The sequence below is a fragment of the Trichosurus vulpecula genome, chromosome 3, assembly GCF_011100635.1.
Source record: "Trichosurus vulpecula isolate mTriVul1 chromosome 3, mTriVul1.pri, whole genome shotgun sequence".
Taxonomy (NCBI): Eukaryota; Metazoa; Chordata; class Mammalia; order Diprotodontia; family Phalangeridae; genus Trichosurus; species Trichosurus vulpecula.
This window is the reverse complement of record NC_050575.1, coordinates 111,988,153-112,001,212: the sequence shown is the minus strand read 5'-3', so window position 1 is coordinate 112,001,212 and position 13,060 is coordinate 111,988,153.

Genomic DNA, 13,060 nt, shown 5'->3' with positions numbered 1-13,060 from the left:
GGAGATTAGACTCAATGATATCTCAGCTTCACTCCTTCCAGCTCTACATAGATAATTCATAAGTCTATGTGCTAAATGTCACATAGTAAGTGAGAACCGAGGTCTCATAATGACCAGGCCAGTGACTGAAAATGGTAGAAGGTGTGTGGGACCATCAGGACACCAGTTGTGCCAGCATGGAAGCTTCATTCTGTAAATAAAGGAAAAGGTTGTAATATATAGGGCAGGGGGTGGGGGTGAGATGAGGGTAGCTATGTTTGGGAAGGAGAAGGGTAGAGATGAGCTAAATTGTTGGGGCTTAGAATTTCAGCCAAAAGAGAGTAGCCTCTTGGGGATTTTCCAACCTACTCTGGGATGGAGGTTGACTCATCTTGTAGGGGGTCTCTGAAAATATTCCCGGAAAATGGTACCCTGAAGATCCACAGTTTACAGACCCACGTCCAGCTTTCTTTATGGGAATGGAGAAGGACCTGAATCTGCTTCTTCTATTTCCTCCTTCTTCCATGCCAGGTTCTGATCACTTCAGGACATGTGGTCTCATGGATATGAAGCCCGGCTTAGTCCAGAGGGTTATTTGTTTTCCTCCTCCTATTGACCGAACTGTGAAAAAGGCTCAGCCTCTCTCTCTGGGACTCCAAACTCACCTAAACAATTATTCTTGGGAAGGCAGCCAAAAATAGCCCCTGAGGCAGAAGATGAAGTGACTCCTATGAAATCTGTCCCCCCCCCCCCCGAGCTAAAAAACGATAACTCACCTTTCTGTGGCATTTAAGGCTTTCCTCACTGTAGCCTAATCAGATGGTTATTGAAGAGATTAAATGGAAGTTCCCTGAAGGGAGGTGACTTGCTCAAGATGATGTAATTGGCCAGGGACAAAGCACCGAAAGGGGAATGACTCATTAATCCCATGTCTCTGAGAGGTAAGAGAGCAGGGAGGGAAATCCGCTGGACATTTTAAAGCCTTTCAGAAATCGAGTTTGATTTAGGAAAAACAGAAATGTCTGTAACACTCACATTTCTTTTTAGCACCTGTACTAGATATAAAATATCTCTGTCAGCTAAGACATAAAGGTGTAATGTCTAACTGGGGCTGCTCCTGAATCAATCCTGTTTGATATGGCTAGAGCTAGGCACAGTCAGAGGAAAAGGGAGCAGAGTTGTTGACATATGTGTGTATGTGTTTGTGTTTTTTTATTCTTTGGGGAACAAAACCCCGAAATTTCCCCAATTCCTTGGGAAATTTGTTTTCCTTCCCTACAGTTTTTTATTTTGTTCCTGAGTTTTCACATCTTTGTAGGCATGTGATTAATATTTACCTAATAGGAAAACAGAGTCCCAAGGGGATGAAGTGACTTGGACTGTTACTCCCCCTGATGCTCAGTTTTCTTCTCTGTACAATGAGAGGGTTTGAATAGAATTATCATCCCAATGGTCCCTTCTAGCTATAATTCCATATTCAGTGGTCCTTCCTAGCTCTGGCATGCTGGGTTGTAAGGTCCCTTCCACTCTCACTTTCTATGTTCCAAGGTCCCACTCAGTTCTGATAATCTGTATTCTTACACTCCTTCCACTTCTAACATTCTACATTCCAAGGTACCTCCCAGCCCTGACATTCTATGTTGTAAAGTCCTTCTAAGTTTTAATATTCCATGTGCTAAGGTCCCTTCCAACTCTAACATCTAAGGTCTTTCCTGGCTTTGACATTGTAGGTAATATGTTCTAAGGTCCCTTATAGATCTGACTGATGTCCTAAGGACTTTTTTGGTTCTTTGTCAACTATTGAAGCATCCTAGAATTACAGAATTTCAGAGACAGAAGAGACAGTGATGAGTAGGTTTACAAGCCTTCCTCAGACAAGGTGGCATAATGGATAGTGCTCTGAACTTGCAGTCTGGAGATCCTGGGTTCAAATACTGCCCCAGATACTTGTTAGCTTTGTGATTATGGGTAAGTCATTTAACTTCTCAGGTCTTCAGTTTCCTCATTTGTAAAGTGGGGATAAAAACACTTATATTTACCTTACAAGGTGGTTGTTATGAAGAAAAGGTTCTGTAAACTTTAAAGAGCTAGAGAGATATGAGTTGTTGCTATTTCCAGGCCAGACTTGGCCTGGACTCTTTTCCCCACCTTCGTCCTTGCCTCTCAGAGTCAATGTTTCTATCCCCACAGAAAATCTCCAAGGCCCTTTTTTCCCTCCACACTCCTATACACACCCTCAACTCCTCCTGGCTCTCTCCACAGCCCCTCCTCTGAATATCCCTGCCCTGCCCATGATGTCTGACTCCTTAGCCCCTCACTATTGAGAATATTGAGATTCCCTTTCAGGAATATTGAATACCACCGTTAAAAAATTAAAAAAAAACTTCCCCATTGCATTTAGAGTCCCATCATGAATATTGAGAATTACCTGGAACTAATAATTCTTTTCCTCATACACAACATTTCACCTCCTGCGCATGCCTTTTTATAGTTAAGCAGTTGTCTCTGGGTCTGGAATGCAATCTTATTTCACGTCTGTCTCCTAGAATCCCCATCTTCTTTCTAAACACAGCTCAGCTTCCAACTCTTACACAAGTCCTCCCTGACCTCTTCTTGAATCTCTTGAAATTACTTCCTATTACTTTGTATATATTCATTTGTGTACATAAGTATTCCCCAACAAGAATTTAAGCTCCCTGAAGGCAGAAACTAATCCATTTTTGCATTTATGTCCCCAGTATATGTATTTATATTTCCATTAGCAAAGTGCTTGGTGTGTAGCCATGACTTAAGTGTTAAATTCAATTGAATGAGAATTTCTTCATGAATGTTGTAACTTTTTTTCAGGAATATTCAGATGTAATGAGGAGGAGTAATCAGGGGAATCCCCCATTATCTGCTGGACTGGAGCATTTCCCATGTTGTTGAGCCTGTCCCTTTTTGGTGGCTTCCATGCTTAGGTCACTTTTGGAAAGTGCTAGAATGAAGACTCAACTCCATGGACAATGCCTCAGTTCAGAAGTTCAAGGTGGCTCCGTGTTTACCTCCCATCACATGGATTGTCAGGACATGTCCTATAGGAATATTCACAAACTCTCTGAAATTGTGAGAATTTCAATAGGAATGTTTATATATATATATATATGTATATATATATAATATATATATATATGTATATACATATATATATGTTATGTAATGTCACTAAGTCTTGTGACTCCCCTGTGCTCCAAAGACAAAGAGAGACCAAGCTCTTTTCTTTGCTCTGTCCCTCATGCCCTACCACATTCACCAGGAAGTGCCTCACCTGGATTTATCAGCCTAAAGGGTCAATGACAACTTCCCTCCGATCAAACAATGTTCCTCATTCCTCCAGTTCACTGAGTACAGACTTATATAAGGGCCCCTTCCTGGCTGCCAACCCCATAATTATATGCAAACTGTGTGTGCTGGTCAACCTTGAGTCCTATCCCAGGTGAGTTGCCCAAGGTGGCCTTTATCCCACAAGGCTCCAATTTTTTACAAGTTGCTTTAGAAGACAGTGGGTGAAGAAAAAAGTCATAGAATCATAGTTTGTTCTGGATCAGCTTTCAGCATGTTATAACCAGAAAAGCACTGAATTTGAAGATGGAAAGTCTGGGTTCAAGTCCCAATCATTTTCTACTCGAATAACCTTGGGTAAGTCACTTTACTTCTTTGGGCTTCAGTTTCCTCATCTGTAAAAGCGGGGAGTTGAATTGGTGATCTTTAAGATATCGTCCACTCTCTAGATTCTCTAAATCTATTTTCTTATAATCTTATGACCTGAATTTGAATCCTTGATCCACCACTACTGGGTGGCCTTGGATAAGTAACTTAGGCTCCCTGGGATTGTTTCCTCTTCTACAAAATGAAGCTGTTGAATTAGATGGCCTTTAGGGTTCCTTCCAGCTCTAAGTTATTTGTAATAATGCAAACTTCTTGTTGACTTGGAAGGCAGGTGGTATCTGCCTCCTGAGAAAGGGGAATTCTGCCCCAAATCAAGCTACAGGATTAAGAAAGAGGAGATCCCTCAAATATGAAAGTCCTTGGGCTTCCTGGCCAACTCACCAACTCCACATTTTACCTGAAGTGCTGTGTGTTTGTCAAGGACACTAATAGAAGGTGATCCTATTGAAACATCAAGTGTGGTGACAATATCCTGGGTTCAACTACCTTTTGTCTGGAAATTTAACTACCATGGCTGACATTATTTCCATGGAAACTTTTTTTCCTATGGTGCTTGGCATGGCCCCTCTTCATTCTCTCCCCACCCCCAGTCATTGTCTCAGTCACCAAGAGAATTGGGGCAGTATCTGGGGCAGAGGAATTCTTGGGGATGAAAGGACTGGTTGGGCTGAGAAGATACAGAGAATGATTGTCTTCAAGGGAGATAAAAGACTTAGGGGGTTTTAGAACTGAAGAAGGAGAAATGATAGACTGAGAGGCTCAGAAGACTGAAGGGACTAAGGGAGTAAAGGCAATTAAGGTATTTGGGAGCAAAGAGATCATAGGGGAAGGAAAGGGAAGGAACATTTATATAGCCCTTACTACGTGCCAGGCACTGTGCTGAGTGCTTTACAAATACGATCTCATTTAATCCTGACAACAATCCTGCAAGGCAGACGTTGTTACTATCTCCATTTTATAGTTTAGAAAACTGAAGTAAACAGAAGTTAAATGACTTGCCTAGGGTCACATAGCAAAGATGTATCTGAGGCTGAATTTGAACTCAAGTCTATTATGACTCCAACCTACTCTATTGCTCTTTGTAGCTTTCTCATGGGGTTTTAGATCAAGAGCAGAAGGCACCTTAGAGGCCACCTACTTCAATCACCTCAATTTACAGTCTTTCTACTCTACATTACCCCAACAGGTGGGAGGGAAGCAGACTGAAAAGGACAGAGACTGAGGGGGCCAATGAAAGTGATCATGGGATTATAGATCTAGAGGTGGAAGGGACTTGAGAGATCATCTAATCCGATCTTCTCATTTTATAGATGAGGAAACTGAGGCCCAGGGAGGGTAAGTGACCTGTCCAAGGTCATGGAGGTAGTAAGTCTCAGAGGTGGGATTTGAATCTGGGTCTTCCGACTCCAGTGCTAATGCTTTCCCCACCATTCCACAATGCTGAGACAGACGAAAAGACTGAATGAACTGAGGAAACTGAGGGTTAAGGCAGCAAAGGGACAGGGGATGGCAATCGAAGGGCCCTGAGCTGGTTATCTTTTTGTGTGCATTTGCAGTAGAGGGGAAGGTGTGAAGGAGCTGAGCTCAGGGCCAAGTACACTAGTGCAGACTAGGGTGTGATGGATGGTGCAGATTTCCATTTATCCCCTCATGTCTCCCATCCCTCTTAGGCTGGTCCCTGGGACCCTCTCCAGCCCTCTCCGTCTTCCTCTTCTCTCCTCCAACCACAACCATAGGGGTGATTATCCACTTTGAATAAGAAGTGGCTTTGCGACCTCAGAGTCTTGAATCATGGAGGTATATAGGTTCTCATCTCTGGAAGGGGTCATCTGTTTCAACCCATACCTGATCAGGAAGCCCCTCAGCCTCATCTCTGGGGAGTGGTCATCCAATCTCTACTGGACTCTCTCTAGTGATGGAGAATTGACAATAGAATGGAATGTTCCTGGTGGGTTATATATGGACCGTCTGTCTGGGATGCTTGTAAACCAGGCATTCTTAGATCGAGGAGTGCTCCCAGCTTCTCTGAGCCAGACTTGTTATTGGGTCAGATTGGCTTTGACTTCATATAACTCATGATGAAACATGTTCCCCTTCTAGACAGAGAACTGATGGGATCAGAGCGAAGATTAGGACATTCCAAGAGCATGTCCAAAAGTCTTTGTGATTTCAAACTAGGTTAAAACTGCACTAAAACTTTCATAACACTGTGTGTGTGTGCATGCTTGTAGGAATGTATGTACAAGTATGTATGTATGCATGCATGTATATGCATGTAAGTACTTTGGATATGGCCAGTGCCAGAATGTGTTTTGTTTGATTTTTCATGTTTGTAACAGGGATTTCTCTCTCTCTCTCTGTGTCTCCCTCTCTCTCTGTGTCTCCCTCTCCAGCCCTCTCCCTTCTTCCCTTCCTTCCTTCTTCTCCCCTTCCTTCCTTCCTTGCTTCCTTCCTTCCTTCTTCCCTTCCTTCCTTCCTCCCTTCCCTCCCTTTCTCCCTTCCTTCCTTCCCTCCTTCCTTCCCTCCTTTCTTTCTTCCTTCCTTCCTTTCTTTCTTTTTTCTTCTTTCTTCATTCCTTCCTTCCTTCCTTCCTTCCTTCCTTCCTTCCTCTTTCTTTCTTTCTTTCTTTCTTTCTTTCTTTCTTTCTTTCTTTCTTTCTTTCTTTCTTTCTTTCTTTCCTTCCTTCCTTCGTTCCTGACTCCAGGCACAGTGCTCCATTCTCTGTGCCCCCAGCTGCCTCTAAATAAATTAAACATAATTTGTGTGGGGTGGGGGAAGGAGAATACTAGCAACTGCGAGATGAGGAAAACTTCACATAGAAGGTGGTGTGTGAGTCAAATTTTGAAGAAAATCAGGAATTCTAAGAGATTTAGGAGAGGAAGCGGCACGCTCCAGGCATGGGGATCAATCTGTTCAAAGGCACGGAAGGAGGAGATTGAATGTCTTGTCTAAAGAACAGTAAGGAGGCCATTTTGACATAGAGGCCATATAGGACAGAAATATATAATTAGGGCAGAAAGCTGGGTTGGGACCAGGTTGTGGAGGGCTTTCAATGACAAACAGAAGAGTTTATTTTTGATTCTAGAGGTCATGGGGAGCCAATAGACTTTGTTGAGTAGGGAAGTAATGTGACCAGAACTATGGCTTAGAAAAATCACTTTGGTAGTTTCATGGAGGAGGGAATGGAGAGGAGAGAGACTTGAGGCAGAAAGACCAATGAGGGGGCCATTGAAATGGTCCAGAGAAGTGAGAAAGAGCTGGATTAGAATGGGGGCCGTTTGAAGGGAAAAAAGGGGTCACATGAAATATGGGTTGGGAAGGTCGGGACCTTCTTTGCGTCCTCTCCCCTTATTTGAGCCTCAGCCTGCTTGTCTCTAAAATAAGGGGGTTGGAATGGATTATGTTTAAGGGCCTTCACCAAGGACCTTACATATTGTACCTCACACTGCCCCTCTGTTTGGGACCATCATCTTTACTGTTCATGAAGCCTCTCCTGGTTTCCTGCCTCTATAGAGTTCAGTGCCCTAGTGGTCTCCCTGATAGAATGTCCTTGAAGGCAGGGACATTTGATTCTCAGTGCTTGATTCAGTGTCTGGCACAGAGTAAGCAGTGAAGAAATGCTTTTGATAGATGGATTGAGGTCAATGATATTATTGTTATGATTTTTATTATTTTTTATTATTTTTTGTTTTCACTATGGTTCTCAGTGTGCTTTATTCTCCTGCTGTCTACAGCTGAGCAGCCCACACAGGGGACAGAAATGGGTAGCATCGAGGAATGATCAGATTTCTCTTCCCATTCCCCCTGCTCCCCCACATCTTAAACCCTATCCAACCTCCCCTAATTTTCTGAAATGGTTTGCAAGTAATCAATGATATTATTAACGCCACTTCATAGATGAGAATCAAAGGGTAGGGAAAGCTATAAATGCTTTAACATTGCCCTTGGCAAAGCTAGATGCACATTATATCGTATTTAGTTCTAGGGTTTTTAGGAGCTATAGAGAAACTCTACTTGGTACTCAATTTTATCACCTGTGAAATGGGAATAATAGTTCTTTCCCTCACAGGAGGATAATGGGAGAGCATGGGATCATAGGTCCAGAGTTGGAGCTGGAAAAGACCTCAATAGCTGTTTAATCTTCTTCCTTTTACAGACAAAGAAATTGAGGCCCAGAGAAGTTAAGTGGCTCCCCTGAGGTCACTATGGTGGTAAACGTCAGAGCAATTTCGACGGAGGTTCTTTGAATCCATAGGATCAAGTGAAATAATGGCTGGTAAAACTCTTTCTGACCCTTCAGTGCTGGGTGTAGGTGGATCGATATCGTAGCGGGTCATCCACTGATAGGATGGATGCTCTCTCAAGGCAGAATGAAGATGGTCGAGATATTGTGGTCCTTCATTGTTTCCTGCCCTCTGCTCAGTATGTGTCACACTCTTTTGGCGAGTTCCCGTTCAGGATCAAGTAAGTGACTCTGTGCCTCCTGAGAGCTCAGCATCATAGACTCCAGAAGAGGGCAATCCCGCCATTTGGCAAGGTTGACTTGCTGATTTGTGACAGTCATCACTTTCAGACTCTCAGCTTCTTCCTCATTGTTTAGTAGAAAAATCTTAGACTGGAAAAACCTTAGTCAACTCTTGACTACGAGCTATAAAGGAAACCAAATTGTCTTTGTTAGCAGCAATATCTCAGCATTTCAGCCTTTCCTTGCCTGATTCTTTCTCCTCTCCCAGAAGTACCAGCAGATGGGTAACACCTTGCTTTCCTCCTGTGGTTTTTGCCTTTCCTTCTCTATTCCTCTCATTCTGAGCTTCTTTTTACTCCCCAGTGATAGAACAGATGCAAAGTACTTTGCAAACCTTAAAGTACTACATAACAGTTAGCTCTTATTGCTACTTTGGAAGCATGTGACTTCACTGTGTCTGTCTCCAATTGCTGCTAATTCTTTCAGCCCTTTCCTTTCTGGGTAAAGGGGTTCCATTTCCAACCTGACTTTTGAGAAGACCCAGATTACCTTCACCAAAGTTAAATTGTGCTGAGTCCTTGGGTTCTATATTCTAGGACCTTTGCTTTACCTCTGACATCCCAAATTCCCATCTAGTCCAGACACTTTATGTTCTAAGGTCCCTTCTAGCTCTCACATTCTATTTTCAGTGAACATTTCCTCCTTCTCTTCCTACTACTTGTACTCTCCTCCTCCTCCTCCTCTTCCTGCTCCTCTTCCTCCTCCTCCTCCTCTTGCTTCTACTCCTCCTACTTCTATTTCTCCTACTCCTCCTACTTCTACTTCTCCTACTCCTCCTACTTCTACTTCTCCTACTCCTGCTCCTTCTACTCTTACTAGCCAGCATTTATATGGGTCTTTATGGTTTAGAAAGTGCTTTCCATGTGCTAGTTCCTTTGATCCTCACTACAGCCCTATGAGGTAGGTAAAATCATTATCTTTACTCTACAGATGATGTACTGAGGCACAGAAAGGTTAAGCTGCTATCACTCTGACAGTCTGATAGGGAATCTGGCACAGTGTATAGAGAGTCCCTAGACTTGGAATCCCAAAGACCAAGGTTTGAGGCCCCTGACATTATATTAGTTGTGGACACACGGGTAAATCCCCTAACCTCTCAGTGTCCAAGCCAACTCTCTAAGTTATTATAGATGAGTTGTCTATCTGCACTAGTGAAGGTAATTTCTGCAAAAGGAACTCTCCAAGGTGATGAAATTACAGACCTGGACCAAATTGTCAGGGGAACAGGAGGAGAAAATGCATATAGGAAATGGGAGGCAGGTGGGAATTGCAAGTATCTTGGTTACTGTGGGTGGAACCAGTGGAAATCAGTGGTCTTATAAATCCGGTTTGGATTCTCGACAGTTTTCAGAGCCTCGTTCTTGAGGCTCTTGAGGTCAGCTTAAATCTCTGTGCTGTGACCAGGGTCTGCCACTGGGAGTTTTCTGAGGTTCTGTGAATTTGGTGTCTCTGAAACTTTTGCTGTATTTCTTTCCCACCAGGCAAAGAGAAAGGCAAACTGCTTGGGAGTGGTGGCTTGCTTGGCACAAGGCTTTTCAATGATAGAAGTCTTATAGGGAGTAGGGGTTTGCTGGGCAAGGGACTTTTAAGTCATGATGGTCAGTGGGCCAGTAAACAAGCTTGAAGCAATCCCAAGATAACCTGGCAACACAATCCTTATCTCAACAATGAAAATTTTGAGCTTATTGTTCTGGATGACTCTGAAACAGATGAATTTACTCACCATCATACCAGCATAAAGATGTCTAATATGACCCAGCATGGAAAAACTGCTATAAACACAGCCTGACCTTGGAAGATGACCAGTACCACCCAGTCCATGAAGGCAAGAGGCTTTGGCAGCATCAGCCTCTTATATGCAAAGGGTATTAGTTAGGTCAGGCCTCATTGGACAGAGGTCTTGGGCTGAGTCAGGTCACTCCAGAAAAATGGCATTGGCTGAGTCAGTTCCTTATAAGCAAGGGACACTAATTGGGTCAGGCCCTTCTATACAAAGGACATCAACTGGGCCAGACCCCTACATAGAAAAGTCATTAGCTAGATCAGGCCCCTCTAGCCAAGGGAAAATAGCTGGGTCAGGGCCATCCACACAAGGGACATTACCTAAGTCAAGCCCCTCCAGCCAAGGTACATTAGCTAGGACAGGTTCCCCCATACTAGGAACATTAACTGGGTCAAGTCCTTCCACACAAGGGACATTACCTAGATCAGGCCCCTCTAGCCAAGGGAAAATAGCTGGGTCAGGGCTGTCCAAACAAGGGACAGTACCTAGGTCAGGTCCCTCCAGCCAAGGTACATTACCTAGGTCAGGTCCCTCTAGCCAAAGGACTTTGTCTGGGTCAGGCCCCTCCATGCAAGGGACATTAGATGGGCCAGGATCCTCTAGCCAAGAGACATCAGCTGGATCAGGCCTCTCTGGACAAGAGACTTTGGCTGGGTCAGGCCATTCCACCCAAGAGACACACTCTGAGTCAGGAGCCTCTGGCCAAGAGACATCAGCTAGATCAGGCCTCTATGGACAGGAGACTTTGACTGAGTCAGGACTCTCCATGCAAGGGACATCAGCTAAGTCAGACTCCTCCATAGCAGGGACATTGACTAGTTTAGGCCCTTCCACAAAGGCGACATTACCTAACTCAGGTACCTCTAACCAAAGCACATTAGCTAAATCAGGTTCCCCCATACCAGGAACATTAACTTGGTTGGGCCCTTCCACACAGGGGACATTAACTAGGTCAGGTCCCTCCAGGCAAGGTATGCTAGTTCGGTCAGGCCCTTCCGTACAAAGGACATTCTCTGGCTCAGGCTCTTCCAGACAAAGGAAATTTTCTGTGACACAGCCATCCACACAAGGTACCTTAGCTGGATCAGACTCTCCCACAAAAAAGGTCAGGCGCCTCTAGCCAAGGTACATTAGCTGGGTCAGGCTCCTCCATAGAAGGGACATTATCTAGGTCGCCATGGACCATTGGCTGGATCAAGGCTCTCTAGACAAGGATCTTTGAGTGGGTCAGGTTTTTCCAGTTATGGGACATCAGCTGAGTCAACCCTCTCCATAAAAGGATCTTTGACTGAGTCAATTGACACAACAACATTCCATTACATTCATATGCCACAGCTTGTTCAGCCATTCCCCAGCTGATGCGCATCCCCTCACTTTCCAGGTTTTGGACACCACAAGAAAGCTGCTATCAATATTTTTGTACATGTGGGTCCTTTCCCCATATTTATGATCTCTTTGGGATACATCCCTGGAAGTGGTATTGCTGGGTCAAAGGGCATGCACATTTTTATAGCCCTTTGGGCATAGTTCCAAATTGCTGTCCAGAATGGTTGAATCAGTTCATAACTCCACCAGGAAAGAATTAGTGTACCAATTTTTCAACATTTTCTCCAAAATTTATCGTTTTCCTGTTTTATCATGTTAGCCAATCTGATAGGTGTGATGTATAACCTCAGAGTTGTTTTCTCTAATCAATAGTGATTTAGAAAATTTTTTCATATGACTATAGATAGCTTTAATTTCTTCCTCTGAAAATTGTCTATTCATATCTTTTGACCATTTATCAATTGGGGAATGACTTGTATTCTTATAAGTTTGACTCTATATATTTCAGAAATGAGGCCTTTATCAGAGACATTGGTTGTAAATATTCTTTCCCAGTTTCCTGCTTCCCCCCAATCTTGGTTGCATTGGCTTTGTTTGTGCAAAATCTTTTTAATTTAATGTAATCAAAATATCCATTCTGCATTTCATAATGTTCTCTGTCTCTTGTTTGATTATAAATTCCTCTGTTCTCCATAAAGCTGACAGATACACTATGCCTTGCTTCCCTAATTTGCTTATGGTGTCAGCCTTTATATTTAAATCATGTACCCATTTGGACTTTATTCTGGTATATGGTGTTGATTTATGCCCAGTTTCTCCCATACTATTTTCCAGTTTTCCTAACAGTTTTTTGTCAAATTGTGAGTTCTTATCCCAGAAATGGGGGTCTTTGGACTTATCAAACAGTAGATTACTACAGTCATTGACTGTTGTGTATTGTGTACCTTACCTATTCCACTGATCTACCCCTCTATTTCTTAACCAGTACCAAGTAATTTTGATGATCACACTTTTCTCCATGATCAGTGGGATGGGTGAGGGTAGCAGCAGGATCCTGAGCACCTGGGGAAAATTAGATATGAGGGTTGAGGGATAAGAATAACAGATCATAACATATAGTGTGGTATAATGAGGAAAACAAGCAAGTTAGAGTCAGAAAACCTGGGTTTGAAACCTGGCTCTGGCATTTACTAGCTATGTGACCTTGGGTAGGTCAGGTAACATGTCTGGGCCTTAGTTTCCTGTAAATTGTAGGAATAGGTTATAATGCTATATATAATAATGACCTCCAAAAGAATACATGATCAACAAATTAGAAGCAGAGAAGACAATATCTTTCACAGTTATAGAAAAGGAAAACATTCTTGATCAAATAAAAGCTATTATCAGAGATACAACAGACAATTTTAGTTATGTAAAATTGGAGTTTTTGTTCAAACAAAATCAATGAGATTAGTGTTAGAAGAGAAAGTTATCTGGGGAAATATTTTTTATTTTAAAATGAGATTCGGTCAGTCAGTAAACATTTATTAAGTTCCTGATATATGGCGGGCAGTGTGCTAAGTGCTTGGGAAACAGGAGGAGTTGATATATATCTCATCCCTGCTATCCTGTCTGCTACCAGAGCTACACCAAAGATGCTCTCAGGAATCCTGCAGAGGATGACCTTACATTCGAAAACTTTGATTTTATTATAAAAAAGCAATTATTTTAGGTATCTGTCAAACAGTTGGCAGAAC